The following is a 17445-nucleotide window of genomic DNA, read 5'->3' on the forward strand; positions in this document are numbered from 1 at the left end:
TAGTTCTTCGCGTTCTCGGGCTTTCCCTTTGACCCATATTCCTACAAACAAGAAGTACAACAATTAGAAAGTATACCAATAATGGGAAAATCAAAGGTTTCCCCAAATTTGCACTCGTATAATCAATACCAACGAATCAACATGTAAGACATGTAAGTGCAAGCTTAGGTGTACAAAACTTCCTAGATGGTAGCGTGGAAACATATAGAACATAATCATCCAAACTAGGAAACGCAAATCCATCCCCCAACGTGAATTCATCCCCCATGCAGAGACGTATCAACAATAAGTCAATATATATCAACAATCTCTATGACTACTCAAATATTGCAATTCATGGAAATAATAATAGCCTCACAATGCTATGAACATGATTGCAATATAGGGCAAGTATAAACAAGAAGGAATAGTGATTCACAAAGCTTCAAAACTATCACCAAAACACAATATCACCATGGAAATCCATAAATAAGCGTACACAATCATCCTCCATCATAAAATAAGAGTTTCCACCGAACAATTCTTTCAACATACGCCTAAATCCATGAAAGAAGTAGAACAATGCTCAGAAATTGAGTTAAGATTCATACCTTGTGTTGATTGAGAATTGGAGAGGAAGAACTCTAAACTTGAAGATAATTGAGAGAATGATGGTGTGGGTGTGTGAAATTGGTGATTTATAAAGGTGGGGGTTGTGTGCAAGGAAGGAATTTGAGAAGGAACGGGAAAAAAAATGGAAAACTTACCTTTTAAACTGCATTACCGTCTCTGGACTGCGCGCGGCGGGCCGCCGCACGGGCATTTAAAACAACGATTCCTGGCGGGCCGCCGCGGCCCATTCAGCTGTTCATCCGGCCCACCCTAAGCCTGCCCTAAGCCCGGCCTATCCTGCATATGTGAAAACACGTGTGGCGAACGCCGTGTTAAGTGCGGCGACTGCCACGCGTAATTAATTTTTTTTAAAACAAAAACAAAAAAAATGAAAATAAAGAAAATAACGAAATCAACGAAAAAAATTGGGTTGCCTCCCAACAAGCGCTTTTGTTTTTAGTCGTTAGCTCGACTTGAAGTGGCCCACTAATTAGGCGGATCAACGACCCAAGTGTTGAAAATGGGCATAGGGAGCAACTTGGTCCCTCGCTTCTTCCACCACTTGTATTTCCCCTTATTTGTTTTGATAACATAAATCTCAGGGTCCTCCTTGGTTGCCTTTTTCCTCTTTTGCTTCTTTTTCTGCGGGATAGAGGTGGAGGGATTAGTATCGTCCTTTTTGGGAGAACGTTTTACCTCGTTGACAATGTAAATAGTGGAGGTAGTAGGATCCTCCACTTCAAAGGGGTCTTGAGGTTTGGTCAAATCCGTGATCATGACTGCCCTACACTGCTGTTCCATCTTTGCCCGCTCTGCTTCCTCAAACTTGAGCATCTCGCTTTCGATCTTATATGTGGATTGGCTATGGTTATCGCTAATTGTGATCTCGCCACGACCTACATCAATCAAATCTTTGCAAGTAGCAAGAAAATCCCTCCCTAAGATTAGAGTGACGTTCATGTCTACTTTCATGTCAAGCACAATAAAATCGGCGGAAAAAATGAAATCATCGACTTTCACTAGGACATCCTCATCATACCAACAGTTTTTATGGACGAGTTATCGGCCAACCTGAGTGTTACGTCTAAAGTTTTGAGTGGCTCAATGTTGAGCTTTTCGTAGTACTTCAGTGGCATGAGATTGATGGAAGATCCTAAATCGCATAGGGCCTTGTCAACCTTTCTCTCTCCAATCCGGCATCGGATAATGAATTGGCCCAGATCTCTCTGCTTCACTGCCTTCTCCTTTTGAATGATCTCGCTGCAATGATGTGGTAGCTTAAGGTCGGCTTTTTTCGGCTTTCTCTTCCTCATCACTGCCTCCCTTAGTAGCTTCGCATATTTAGGTATTTCCTGCAACGATTCAACTAGAGGAATGTTAGTATGAACTTTACAAAACATGTTAAAAAAAATGCTTGAACTGCTCTTCGAGCTTAAACTTCCTCTTTGGTTGAAAAGATAGCACAATCCCATTATGCCGCACGAGTCCTTGCTGAGTGGGCGCTTCTGCTTTGTCTGTGGCGGCCCGCCGTGATGTGTGTGGCGGTCCGCCGGCGCTGGGCAGACTCCATTCGATGCTTTAGCGGCGGCCCACTGCAATGGTTGTGGCGGTCCGCCGGCGACTGGGCAGTCCTCAGTTTTCTGCTTTGCCACCCACTTCTTTTTGATGTCATCCACTCGTGCGGCTGCCTTTGCCCTGTCCTCATCCAACTTCTTTTGGACTTGCTCCATTTGAGTGTTGATGTTGGCTATGGCAGTTGAGATCGTGTTCATCCCCTGCTCAAGGTTGTTTATTCTAGCTTCGACCACTCCGATCTTGGTGTCATTAACCTTCCTGTCTTGCGCGATTACCTCCAAGATCCTTGTGATCCCTTGTTCATACTTTTCCTCCTTCTTGAGTGTCTTAACTACTCCTCCCTTGCTAACATTAAATCCTGCGGGGGGTTGCAAGTAATTATTGTTAGAATAAGAGAGATTAGGATGAGGTCGGTTTCCATTATAATTATTGAAATTACCGCCCCCCTGGTTAGGGCGATAATTATTGTTGTAATTTCTATTGGGACCGCCATGTAGTTGATTTCTTCCACTATCGGGGCAGGAGTTTCGGGTTTAGAGACCGCTATGATGGAGGTCGGTGGAATCGGGTCCTCCTTCCTTGATGAATCCATTTGGTCCACCCTAACTCGAAGCTCGACCAATTCCTTTGCAAAAGAGCTTTCCTCGGCTTCTTCAACTGCAGCTATCCTTTTCAGGTTATGCCTTTCTTTCGACCACCCCCTGCTGTTGGTGGTGAATTCCTCTATCACCGCCATGGCTTCCTCACCTGACTTCCTTAAGAACCCCCCATTTGCACCTGAATCAAGCATAGCACAAATTTTCTCGTTAAACCCATTATAGAGAATTCCTACCTGATGGTCCATGGTGAAACCATGGTTAGGGTACTTTGAAGTGCTTTGAAACGAGCAAATGCCTCATAGAGGGGTTCGTCATGGCCTTGTATGAATTGGAAGATCTCGCTTTTGAGCTTCAAAATTGTGCCCGGGAATCAGTTAATGAAAAAGGAAAGAGTCTTTAGGCATACATTCAAACCACTTCAGGCATACATTCAAACCACTCTTTAGCAGAATCAGTTAATGAAAAGGGAAAGAGTCTTACCCTTATGGCATCGTTATCGACACCATTCAACTTGAGAGTGTTTGAGATCTCCACAAATTTGGAGAGATGGCGATTGGCATCCTCTGTAGCCCTACCTGCAAAAGGAGTTTGCTCGACCCTTTGAATAAGGGGCATGCGTAACTTGAAATTGTTAGCGTCTATACGAGGTCCTTCGGGAAAGGTTATCATATTCCCATGATTGAAAATGTTCATCACGGGTTGTATTTCCTGATTCTTCTTCTCTAAAGCCTCGCGGGCTGCCCTTTCCGCATCTCTCTCATCCATCAGTAGCTTCACCATTTCCTGCAATTTCTCGATGTCTGTTCGGTCACCCATTGTTCCTGATCCTGATCCTTTTTCACTTCTTATTTTCCTACGAGTTCTTTCAAGTTCCAAATCGAGCGGTTCTAGGCTGTCCTTCCCAGAGCGCGTTCGCATACAAAACCTGCAAGAACCAAAAACAAAAACGAATTAGAAACTAAAATTAAAACAGGAAGCAATTAAAATCCAAAGTAGCAAAATTGTCCGTTTGAAGATATCACTCCAAAGTGAAGTGTCTTCCCCGGCAACGGCGCCAAAAACTTGATGCACTTTTTATTAGCACTAAATAAACGCGGCGGTCGCCGGTCGCCGTCTGACTCCAGATTTCCAAACTTGGCGTTTTGGCTCCCTTTTTTGGCTCAATTATGCACATTTCTCACAAAACACGTCAAAAATACCAAAATAGACAAAATATGCAAATAATGGACGTGTAGAGTGACTTTGACATTAAAAACGGACCAAATAATGGCCTTAAAACAGTGCAAAATCCGAGCGTATCATTAGTTAACCCAAAACTCTTGATTTTTTAGATAGTATATGACGCTTAGTACATGATAGCCAGTTGCAATTATATTCCCCGTGTTCGATTTCCCGATACTGACCTTTAGCTATACTAGATCTACCTTGTATACTTGCAGGTTTATTTAGTGCTAATAAAAAGTGCATCACCTATCCATCAATGTTCTGTTCATCCTTTCCGCCAACCTATTCAACTGAGGTGTCTTTGGTGGCGTCTTCGGTTGTCTGTTCCTTGTTGCCTATAATACTCCTCAAACGGTCCACGGTACTCACCACCATTATACGTCCTGATGCACTTCAATTTATTCCAGTCTGTCTTTATGCTAAGGTCTGAAACTCCTTGAACTTCTCAAACACTTGATCTTTAGTCTTTAAGGCATATACCCAAAGCTTCCTGGAATGATCATCAATAAATGTAACAAAATAAGATGTACCATCATTAGTCTTTACTTTCAAAGGACCACAAACATCTGAGTGAACCAAATCTAATAAATTTGGTTGACGATGAGGAGGACTAGTTTTGAAAGATACTCGATTTTGTTTCCCCTCAAGGCAATGGGAGCACTTTTCAAAACTAGAACTTTGAGCATCTGGAAGAACATTCTTTCTCACTAAAGTTTCAAGTCCCTTGGCACTAATATTACTCAACCTCTTATGCCACAAATGTGGTGAATATTGTTTACTAACAACATTCACTGAGTCATCTGAAATTGAAGTTTCCAACATATACAAATTTTCCTTCAACTTCGAACCTTTAGCCAATATCAGGGACCCTTTGCTAATATTCCATTTTCCATCAACAAAGTTATTTCCATAACCATGGAAATCAAGTTCAGCCGAACATCTGGAGCATGTCTGAAATCTCGAAGTAGCACCGACGAACCATTCTTCATTTTCAGATGAATATTTCCAATGCCTACGACTTTAGTAAGACCACTGTTGCCCACCCTCAATGGACTAAAATCACCTATGGTGTACGTGCTTAAAAACTCTCTTCTGGGAGTGATATGGAGTGCGGCACCGGAGTCGCCAATCCAACATATATCATCACTTGTAGCAGCATCAACACGGTCAATACTATCTTCTTCAGACCTCTCTGTATTCTTATTATTCTCATTCTCCTTGTTCTTCAAAGACTAACAATTTTTCTTGGTGTGACCTGGCTTGTGTCAATAATAATACTCAACATCTTTGTATTTGGACGATCTAGACTTGCTTCTACTCTTTCCACTATTACCTTGACCTCTATTTGGATTTCTCCCCCTCTGCTCTGTAAACAAGACTTCATTTCACGATGATGTGCCTTGAGTCTTCCTTCGAATCTCTTCATTCAGAATTCCACTCTTAGCATAATCAATTGACATTTTTTCTCGAGGAGCAGAATTAGTGTGTGACTCTAAATGTCTCCCAAGAGTCAGGTAAAGTATTGAGCAACCATAAACCAAGTATCTTATTCTCAAAAGTAATACCAACACTAGACAACTGATTTAACACGCCTTGAAACTAGTCACATGATTCGAGATAGACGAGCCTTCAGAGTATCTCAAATTAATCAACTATTTTAGCAGATAAAGTTTGTTGTTACCTGTCTTGGAGGCGTACACTTTCTCAAGAGTATTCCAGAGTGTCTTCACATTTTTTTCATTTTCAACAAGATTGCGAACATTGTCGTCCACCCACATCCGGATATAACCACACACATGTTCATGCTCATAAGCCCAATCTTCTCAGAGGCGAATAAAGGTTGATGCAAACTTCTCACAAATAAAAGATCTTTCATCTTGCCCTTCCAAATGTGATAATTCATTCCATTTAAGGAAACCATTTTGCTAGTATTAATTGCCTCCATAATTCAAGCAAATCAATCAACCACAACCGTGGCTCTGGTACCACTCTGTTTGGAGGAGTGGCCTAATTCTGAGGCGCAACAGATAAACAAACCTCCCCAATTGCAAGAATATGATAGGAGCATAATATAATAGTATCGTTCAAATTCAAGTTCCTTCGGTCAGAATGAAGAACCACGAGTCTTCTACCTCCAGTTAAAATTTCAAGTCGATCGGACAATGTTTGGACCTCCGATCAGGACAAAACCCTAGACTGCGCAGTGCAAAAACTTGGAGAACACTCTTTTCTCTCTTCTTTCCTTCTGCACATTTTTCTTTCTCATTTTCTCAATTGTTGCGGCTCCTACACTCTTCATAGGTATTTATAAGTTCTCCATTGACCTATTTAAATAAATAAATGAACCAATAATATATGGATCTTTTTTCTATAAGTTGGGAGCCCTAATCCAACGCTATTTTTAAGACATATAGGGAAAGCCCCTAATTCTTTTGATCTGTTTTTTAAGTCCTTAGTCATTATGAGATATTGTAATCTTTTTTGCTAAAATGGTATAAAAACTCATAAATAAATGTGCTTCATAACTTGCACTGTATAATTATGACAATTAATATATTACTATAATCCAATGTTTTAAAAACCGGACCGGACCGGCTGGTTCGACCGGTTTGGCCGTAAACCGGTAGGTGGTCCGATCCGGTTTGCCCTATAGAACCAGTGACATGTTCAACCGCCGAAACCGGCCGTCCGGACCGGTCTAGCCGAGAACCGGAAACCGGTTTAAATGCTTTTCAAAATTTAATTTTAAAATTTCAACCTTGATAGAGGTCGAACTCAAGACCTCATGGTGAACTTACCAACAATTCTACCACTACACCACAAGGACTTCTTGATAGAAATATGAACATAAGTTAGTTTTTTATATTAAACACGAAATATTTTATCTATATAAACTAATAATTCGTGTTAAATAGCAAAGTAATTAGTAGTGATATTTAATTATCATCCACTTTATTTATGTATCACTAACTGCTTGTTTTATTGTTATTTGTATAATACGTATATGTATATTATGAATATGTATTACCTATACTTAAAGTGTACTACTATTTGATTATATACTATTTATTCAATATATATTTTTAATTCATGTTTATTAATATATCTTTATGTATAATATTATTTTGCTGTATTAATTTTTGAAAATAGTACTATGAACTTATTTATTTTAATACATAAACTATTAAAATTTTTTATTTATAATAACTTACTAATAGTATAATTTATATATTTAATCATATTTATTAATAAAATAATTAATAAAATTCTATCAATCACTAAACTTTTATAGGTAGAGGTGTAATGTTTTTGGGATACACTAAAAATATTTGGTATATTATTTAATTATATATATACATATTTATAATAGTATAACGGTTCGACCAGTGATTAAACCGGTTGGACCTATGAACCAGTAGCTTCGCCGGTTCGCCGGCCGATCCGATTTTTAAAACATTGCTATAATCCAAACTATTCAAAGTTAACTGTAAACTATGGAGATACAGTATAATAATTCTTCAGCATTGGGTCAACTATTTCGTCTAGCTGAAGAGTATAATAACTAGGGCTGACAATTTTTGACACGACACGATATTACGATACGAATTCGCACAAAATTATTGGGTTTGGATCAAGTCTTATTGGATGCGGGTCATTATTGGGTCGACCCACTAAGAACACGAAAAATTTGGGTCGGATGCGGGTTGGATGCGGGTCGGATGCAGGTAACCCGTTAAAAATTAATATTATTATTTTTATTTTGAGTAAAGATAAATTTACAAAAATTGTATACACAAAATGCCCTTCAAATTTTAAAAGGGATAATATTAATTTATTTTGATTAGATAGCTTTATTAATTTTGGATAATAATATTAAATGACCATGTAATGACCCTACTTTGCATATTTCTCCATGTGTTTAATATATAGAAAATATTTGAAATTACAAGCTTCAAATTATATTTCAAATTAAAAAAATTAATGTAGTTGAAAGAAATGAAATAAAATACAATGTACGTGAGAGATCCAAATGAAAAATAGTACTAAATCAATTAGTATTTAGAATAAAAGGATAATTTGAATAAATTTATGAAAAATAAGTTTATACTTATAGATACAAAACGTTAAATCAGATATTATATACTAGCAAAATTATTCTACAAATAATTTTATAATATAATTTATTACTATTATATTCTTTTTATTTTGATTTAATAAATTTAATTTAATTATTAGTATTTTCACTCTTTTTGTTTTGTTCTTTTTACTTCTTTAGTTCTTTTAACTTGTTTCAAATTTTTTGTTAAAACTAGAAATAACATGATGTAAAATACTTTTCTAAATATAATAAAACATTTTTGTTAAAATTATATAAGCATTTCTGTTTTTGAATTCTAGCCGAAAGCATGTTCAATCTTTAATCAACATTAGAGGCTATAATATAAAATTAATGCTTTAATCTTTATTTTATATATTATTTGTGTTGTTATCGTGTCAGGTCAACCCAAAGTAGTTCGTGTCGGTATCGTGTTCAGGTCGATATCGTGTTGTTATCGTGTCGGATCAACCCAAAGTGGTTTGTGTCGTTATCGTGTTCGGTTCGTGTCCGGGTCGTGTCCAGGTTTGAAGGTGGCGGGTTGGGTTTATGTTCGGGTTTGGGGTTTCCTTAACATGTTGGGTTCGGATGTGGCCTTATTGGGTTGGGTCGTTATCAGGTCAACCGGATAACAATCCAATCCGCACGATTTGCCAGCCCTAAGTATAACCATGCCAATGCCTTCGTTATAATATGGAGTATATACAAATAATAAAATAATAACATTATAATACTTCCAAGCTCAAATATATATCATCAAGTTGGCAATAGTATTTATGTGAGTGGACCTACCCGATAATGACCCAATCCGCACGATTTGTCTGCCCTAAATATAATCATGCCAATGCCTTCATTATTATATGGAGTATATACAAATAATAAAATAATAACATTATAATACTTCCAAGCTCAAATATATATCATCAAGTTGTCAATAGTATTTATGTGAGTGGACCCGAATAGCGCGTGACCGCATTTGCAATGTATTTATACTAATACTTATGGTGCTTTGATAAATTTTTTGCTTTTTTCATGCAGTTCTAACAAAATATATTTTATTTTTCACAAAATCACATGATTCCACATGTTAATATGCTATAACATACGTATGTGTATGAGAGATGACGATTGAGAAAATTCAACAACATACAACACTTAAGTCGTATTTGATTAATTAAATTAATTAATAGGTCAATGATCAAGATTTTATTCAAGGAAAACTTGAACACCACCGTTTATATATACTCTCTCCGTCCCGCTTAAAATGACATATTTTCCTTTTTAGTTTGCCCTAATTAAGATGACAGATTTCCTTTTTTGGAAACTTTCTCTCTTCAATTAATACACTCAACCATTTTTTCTCAATCATATTAAAATATTCATCTTTCTTTCTCTCTCTATTTTAATACTTACACCCACATTTTCTCTCCAATTAAACACTTTAATCAACAACTCCTAAAATCGCGTGCCGGCCAAGATATGTGTCATCTTAGCCGGGACGGAGGGAGTACTTTTTGTCCTATAAATATCGATACTTTTTTTATTTTGATCAGTCCATAAAAGTAGTCTATTTTTGGTAGTAATTATTTTCTATTCAGTAAGATGTCTCATTCTCCTTTAATATACTCTAATAACTTTTATTTTCTCTTTCTTAATTTATCAATGATACAGTAAAGCTCGTGTCACCCTAAATGTTTGAAGAAATTGTTAGATCTTATAAAGAAAATGAGTTAAAAAACTAGTGGAATGCGGATCTCATTTTATGATCCGTCCCAGCTAAGATGACATATTTCTTAGTCGGTACTAGATTTTAAGAGTTGTAATTAGTTAACGTAGTTAATAGAAGAGAAAGAATAGATGTAAGTATTAAATGAGAAGAATTAAAAATAAAATGGGACGAAGAGGGTAGTATATATATATTTGTTTTATATATATGATATATTTTCGTCTTATAAATTGCTGAAATTAGTCAAAACTGGCTTAATTTAGGCTAGTTGACTAGATGTGGCATGAGGTGTGACAGTTTAATTAAGTTAACACTCCTTCCATCTGAGTTACACTACAAGTTGAACGGTATATATTTTCACAAGAATTATGAAAAAGAAAATTTTACAATAAAATTCATAATATATTTATATTATTTTGGTGATTAATAAAGACTAAATAGGTAATCAAGTAATTGAATAAGAGTAAATCAACAAATAATTTAGACTTTTTTATGGAAACAAGCTTACATATAATTTGGGTCATTCAAAGATTAGACAAACACAGTATGTTGACAAATTAATACTTAAATATGAAATCGTGAAATATGCACACGAAGCATCGTTGTTTTCAGCATACATAATAGTAACATGTAAAGTTGAAAAATTAATATAAAAAAACAATAGTCAAAATTGGCAAACTGCACATAGATTATTCAATCCATTTGTAATCAACAACACATCTAATAAAATTAAGGGGAAACAGAACATTGACGTTGCTTGATAAATTAAATTACTAGTACTTAAATTAGTGCTTGGACGATAACGGTGGTACTTCCGACGACTGCAACTAATATATTAAAAACCTCATATATAATATAATTATCGAAATTATTAGTTTATGGTTTAATTAGTTAAATTACTTGAATTTATTCGCAGGAATAAAGCCAATATTATATATACATAATTAAATATATACTGTATTAGATGAGAAAATATTAAAAGCTAGCATAAAAGAGGATGCTGCAAAACACAGGGTTTGAATCTTAATAACATAAATATCAACAAGTCTATAAATTTACAAATAAGTTTATCAAAAATAATACAACAAAGTTAATCGGAATCATCAATTTTTAATTTTTTACAAGTACGATATTCCTAATTTATCAAGATGCGAAACACCAGAAGACAAAGAGTACTAAGCCGCTTATCCTTGGCCGACCATTTCTAGCCAATGGAAAATGTATTGATAGATGTATCAAAGGGAGAACTCAGTATCGACGTGGAAAACAAATGTTTTATATTGTCCACCCACAATGCTATGAAGAGTCGCTAGGACAACGAGCTCATTATGAAAGTGGAGTGCAAAGCTGTGCACGTTGTGAAGGCTCGACAGACAGAAGCTGCCAAGTCCATGTTGGGGGATGTTCGTTTGCCACAGTGGTTGTTTGGTCCATGTGTTGGACCATTTCCTAGTGCAGAAAAAATGACAAAGTCCAAGAAGATGAAGGTTAAGAAAGCAAATGCTGCAGAGTCACCCAAAGTGGATTGGATCAGCCCAACAGCTTGATTACGCCTGTTGAGTCCAAGAAGTATTAATTGTTCGATTTGTACACATACAACTCTCCAATTTGTCCACCAAATCTGACTTCGCTAGATAAATATATTAAAAATTTTATCATATTAATCGATCTAAGCCTAATTCTCTCTAAATTAGTGTCACGCATGCTACATTGGAGAAACCTCATGATTTAAGTCCGTATGGATTTATTTTTGAATTATTCCAAAAGATCTCAAACTAATTAGGTGTAGATATCAGTTATATACTAATTAGACTTCCCCCGATCATTGGATGTGGGATAGGTTTGTAAACAAGTGTAACTAATTAAAGCCAACACAAACATATAAATTGTTTTGCCACAAACAACACATATACATATTTAGTAAATACATATAAGGATACACAATCTTCAACATAAGTTCGTCACAAATGCAACTTATTGTAGCACACAAACACACCGCTTATAAGCCTCGTATAACCAAGGCAGCATATCTATAATAGCAATAACCATAATGATACCCTCATTTTACAAAAACGCCGCCGTATTTCCTCGCCGCCGTTTCGCAATCAATAGCCCCCCTGCGGCCCATCGGTGGCGCCGACTGCGGCTGCGCATTCCCCTGATGTCCTTTCCTAGGCGACGACGCAGCAAACGGCGTCCACTGCGCCATCGCGGCCACAGGAGAGCCCCTGCCGCCGTCCCCGACATCCGGCCTCGTCTTGATCGGCGCCGGAGCCGTGTAGTTGCTGCGGTTGTGGTCTTCCGGGTACGAATACCTATCGTAGTACGCATCGCTGGCAGGCTTTGTGTGCGCGGGTGCACTGTAAGCATGTGCGCCGTTTGACGGCTGATGGTACGGATCTTTTCTTGGCTGTTCAGAATAGAGCTGTTTCACTGGATAATTACCCGCAGCAGCGTGGCCGTTTGCTTTATTCTTTTCCTTTCCGTAGTGTTTGGGCTTCGGGTAGCAGACTCCATCTCGGCACTCGACCTCATCGTCGCTGCTGTCGTCGTCGCTGCTGAACCTGCCACCACGGCCATCCCCAAAATTGTTACGGGGATGGCCGCCGTGGTGGGCCCCATAGGCGCTGGGATGGTCGTCACGGTGATTCTTTCGGGGCGAATCGAGGTTGGGGGCATAGACGCTCGAAAAGTGGCCACCTTGCGGAGGGCTGTTGGGGCTCTGGAAAGCCTTACGTGGCGAGTCACGTGGGGAGCCGTTGACGTGGCTGAAACGGGGGGAGTGGTCGTACTCGTCTCCTTTTTTCAGCTGAGGATAGACCGAGTTTCGATGCAGGTCCGGCCTCGTGGTGTAGCCATCGTACATGACATACTGCTCGCTGGATGCCATGTACGATGATCTCTCCTCTGTGGAGTAGGACATGACGGCGGCCGGCCTACCACCGTAGATCGGCTCCTTTAGGCCGTAGCCGTCATAGCCACGGCCTTTGTGAGCATCATAGTGTGCCATTTTATTGGGATGATTATATAAAAAGCTTGTTTTTAGTTTTTTCTATTTTTGATGTGATAAAGCTTTGTAACATGGATGTGTTTATATAGGAATGTTAAAGTTACTGTTGTGATTGAAGGCACAAAAATCTTTGGTAGTGGAGGTTGTTTTCTGGTTATACTAAAGAATCAAATTCTATAAATGAAGATAGCTAAGAAACTTCAAAGAAGACCCTTTTTTATTTGATTTTTTTGTGAGAACAGGATAGATATGAATAATTTTATCAGGAATAAATTCTAAGTGATCACCCATTGATCTCGTGGCTCTTGTAAGTGGAAATAGAATGGAATTTATTTGGGAGACTAATCATGCTTATATGTTTTGGTGTTTCACGCATGGTCAGAATATTGGAATCAGTGAATCACACATCTCATTGTGTTACACAAAAAAAAATCAACTACCTGAATCTACGCTCCTTGAGCTCTAAATCTCCATTTCCCCAAACCTAAACCACAAGACTTATTTTATTGTGTCACACAAATTTTTACTCATATTCTGTTTGGGGTTTAATTAACTCGGTTTACAAGGATTTAGGGGTTTATTTAACTTATTTTGATTATTTTTTATACTACACTTATTTTGATAAATTTTAATGAAATTTGTTGAGTTTTGATAAATAAAAATGCCCTAAAAGAACTAATCCATGACAATGAAGAGTTTAAGATTGGAAATAAATGCCTAACAAAATAGATTAATCGTGTACAATGCTTTGTAGTGATATGACGTGACTTCATGAAACATACTCACTTCTTTTGGGCATATGATTTAAAAAATTGATATTTAAAAAATTATAGTAAAAAGAGGGCACATGATTTAAAAAATTGATATTTAAAAAGTTATAGTAAAAAGAGTAGAAGATTGAAAATAGTAAAATAAGTGAAATGATTGTTTTACTTAAAAAGATAAAATAACTCACTTATAGTGGGACATCCCGTAAAGAAAATAAGCTCACTTATGGTGGTACGGAGGGAGTAAAATTGAGCCATGGGAAATGTGACCGAATTTTTTTTCTTACTTGAATAATGAAGAAAAGGACGTAAAATACAAAGATGAAGAAAATGTTACTCCCTCCGGTCCCCATAAAATGTCTCGTATTTGAGCGGTACGAGTTTTAAGAAATTGTTTGACTTTATGAAGGAAAGTAGGTGGTAAAAATTAGTGGAATGTGGACCCCACTTTAATTTTATACTCCCACCGTCCCCCATTAAGAGTCACATTTTTCCATTTCAGTCCGTCCCCAATTAAGAGTCACACTTCATTTTTACCATAAATGGTAGTAGGTCCCACATTCCACTAACTCACTTCACTCACATTTTATTATAAAACCAATATAAAAAAGTGGGTCCCACGTTCCACTAACTTTTTCAACCAACTTTTCTTTACATTTCTTAAAACCCGTGTCCGGTCAAACGCTGACTGCTAATGGGGGACAGAGGGAGTAATAATTATGAGGAGAATGGGTTAGTGGAATGTGAGTCCATTTACTAAAAGTAATAAAAGTGAAATGAGACATTTATTGTAGACCGCTCAAATAAGAAAATATGAGATATTTAATGGGGACCGGAGGGGCAGAGTTAGGTGGGCAATTTTCGATAGGACACGATAATCCGACACGAATCCGCACGAAATTTTTGGGTTTAGGTCAAGCCTTATCGGGTTCGTGTCCTTATCGGGTTGACCCATTAAGAACCCGATAATTTCGGGTTGGGTTTGGGTTAGATGCGGGTTGGATACGGGTAACCCATTAAGATAATATTATTATTTTTATTATTATTTAAAAAAATATATTTTACTTTAATTTTTTTTTAATTCTTGTAAATTCAGGTTTAAATGGTATAAAATGGATTTTAATTATGTAAATTAGGTTGAAAAATAAGGTTTAATCGTGTAATATCAGGTTTTAATCGTGTGATATCAGGTTCGGGTCGTTATCGTGTCGGGTCAACCCATATTATATCGTGTCGGGTGCGGGTCGTGTTCGGATTTGAAGGTAGCAGGCCAGGTTCGTGTTCGGATTTACAGTTTCCTTAACAGGTCGGGTTCCGGTTAGGCCTTATCGGGTTGGGTCGTTATCAGGTTGACCCGATAATGATCCAATCCGCACGATTTGCCAGCCCTAGGTAGAGTGAACCTCGTTGGGAACCTTAGGTCTGCTTCATATTCTTCATTCAAGACTTTCCCTTGCCTTGGGTCTAACTTCCCTTTTCCGTTCGAACTTTATGAAGATAAAAAGAAAATACCATACTTAGCTTAAAATAAACCTTAGTTTGAGATGATATGGATCTCATTTCTATGTCTCACTTCAGAGATTTTCTTGGTTGTTTAGCACTATCAAATATTCCGATTTTATATAAAGTTTAATTAAATTTATTATGAAGTTTAATTACTTCTTCATGCTCAAATAAACCCAAAAATTTAAATACATCGAGATTAACTAAATCAATTGCTAAAATCTCCAATATCAATAATTTAGGCCCACAGTATAAATATAAAAAAAAGCCCATTTTTTAAATAAACTACCAAGACCCATGGTTTTAAATAAAATCAGGCTCTACCATATGTGAAACTCAGTCCACTGAATAAAATAAATCCCAACCCACAACTTAAACATTTAAAGAATCCAGAACAGACCTAACAACCTAGCAGGCCACATGATCTCTACGAAGGACCCAATTTTATGGAAGAGGGCAACATCAGCTTTAAATCCCATGCATAGTCCTCCCACTTATAAAAATGACCTGAACTCGAATTATTAAGGAGTTTTGTTACTCTATAGAAAGAATGAAGCTTGAACATGATTTTCCCTCTAAAGTACAGTAGAAGAAAAGATTGAAACTTTTGTCTACCGAATTAAGAACCTTGTCTACTATAAAATTTCTAACTATTGTTTTGCTAACGATTCAATTTTTCTATGGTGTTTATATCTATTTTTATTATTTAGGTCTTGAATTTATAATACAGTTATTAGTTTGATGTCTAATTTATTGTTTAACTGAGCATTATGAGCTGATATGAATAAGAATTTTTTGATTTAAAACTGATCAAGGGATGTTCAAGGATGGCTCATTATGTTGACCTTTAATAGAATCTAATTTTGACCCTACTATGTGTATGCATGAATTATAACAATACTCCTTTCGGTATTTATTAAATGTCTCATATTTTATTATTTGGACGATCCATACTAGTATCTAAGTTCACTTTTAATATTTTTAGTAAATGGAACCCATATTCCACTAATACATATAAAAGTAGGGTTCATATTCGACTAATTTTTTTTCGTACACTTATCTTTACAAATAAAACATTTTTTTAAAACCTTCACCGATCAAATATGGGATATTATACTCCATTTAATGAGGCCGGAAAAGGAAATATCACTAAAAAAAAGTCAGTTTCCCGACGGAAAAAATTCGCTACGAATTACCAATGTGATTACCGACGGAATCTGTCGCTATATTTTTCCTTTTTAATTAAAGTATTTTCCGTCGGTAAAAAAAAATTACCGACGATTTGTTTACCGACGGAAGAATATTGTCCATCGGTAAAGAACTCACCGGTAAATATTTTTTGACCGACGGAATCACCGACGGAAAATACATTAATTAAAAAAGAAAAAGAATTAGCGACGGAAAATTCCGTCGGTAATTCGTAGCGAAAAATTGTCCGTCGGTAAACTGACAATTTTTTTGTAGGGATAATAAATATAATGTTGTTGTGCATTTTACAATAACTTTACATTTATGCGAGGAGAGTGTGAATTTAATCAGCAATAATATGTAGGTTGGAATCAAAAGATTTTAGTATCCAACGTGTATTTTACTATAATTCTACCTCTCCAAAAGGACAAGGTCAAGGAGATAGTAAAATGTACTCCCTTCGTTTCATAATAGTGAGATATTTCTTTCCAGTATGGAGATTAAGAAAAAAGGTCCATAATGTATTAAATAAAAAGATAATAAAGTAGGTGGAGGAAAAAGTAGAGAGAATAAAGTAAGAAAAAAGGAAAAATAAGTGAGAAGAAATGTGTTAACTGTTACTAGAAAGGAAAATGACTCAACTACTATAGAACGTACTCAGTCGTAAGCCATTATTCCATTTGTTCCATGTTAATTTTATTTATCTATTTTGAAGTTCTAACATATTTAAGTTATTTTTAATTTTGTCAAAAAGTAACCTTTCCTTTACTTTATTCTCTCTTCATCTCTTTTATTCTCTCCGTTCCAAGGAAGATGACTTATTCCTTGATCAGCGGTCATATTTTCTGTAATTTTATTTTGTGTGTTAAGTGGAGAAAATAAAGTAAGAGCTGGAATAAAGTAGAGAAAAAAAGATAGATCACTTTAGTGATACAAACTAAAGGAAAAGTGAATTATTTTCAGTGAGACAAAGGAGAATACTTCATCCTCTCTTATTTATTCATCATCCACTTGACGCTATTCTTAATTTCTTTATGAAAAAGAAGTGTTTAAATTAACTATGAATGAAGTATTAAACTAATTAAAAAGATGTTGAGGTCAAATCAAGCTTTTTTTCCTTTTCCATTATTTAGATAATATCAAGATACGGAGAAGAAAGAATATAC

At 36.4% G+C, this 17445-nt stretch overlaps 1 non-coding gene across 1 annotated transcript; it reads left to right on the forward strand.

Annotated features, from left to right (window-relative positions):
- The first annotated feature begins 3014 nt into the window (after positions 1-3014).
- Positions 3015-3117, forward strand: LOC125197601 (small nucleolar RNA R71). The gene has a single exon (XR_007172137.2). It is a non-coding gene; the product is annotated as a small nucleolar RNA R71 (small nucleolar RNA).
- Positions 3118-17445: the final 14328 nt, after the last annotated feature.

The sequence above is a fragment of the Salvia hispanica genome, chromosome 4 (genome assembly GCF_029641045.1).
Source record: "Salvia hispanica isolate PSC_SH4W2 chromosome 4, Shi_PSC_v1, whole genome shotgun sequence".
NCBI classification, from domain to species: Eukaryota; Viridiplantae; Streptophyta; class Magnoliopsida; order Lamiales; family Lamiaceae; genus Salvia; species Salvia hispanica.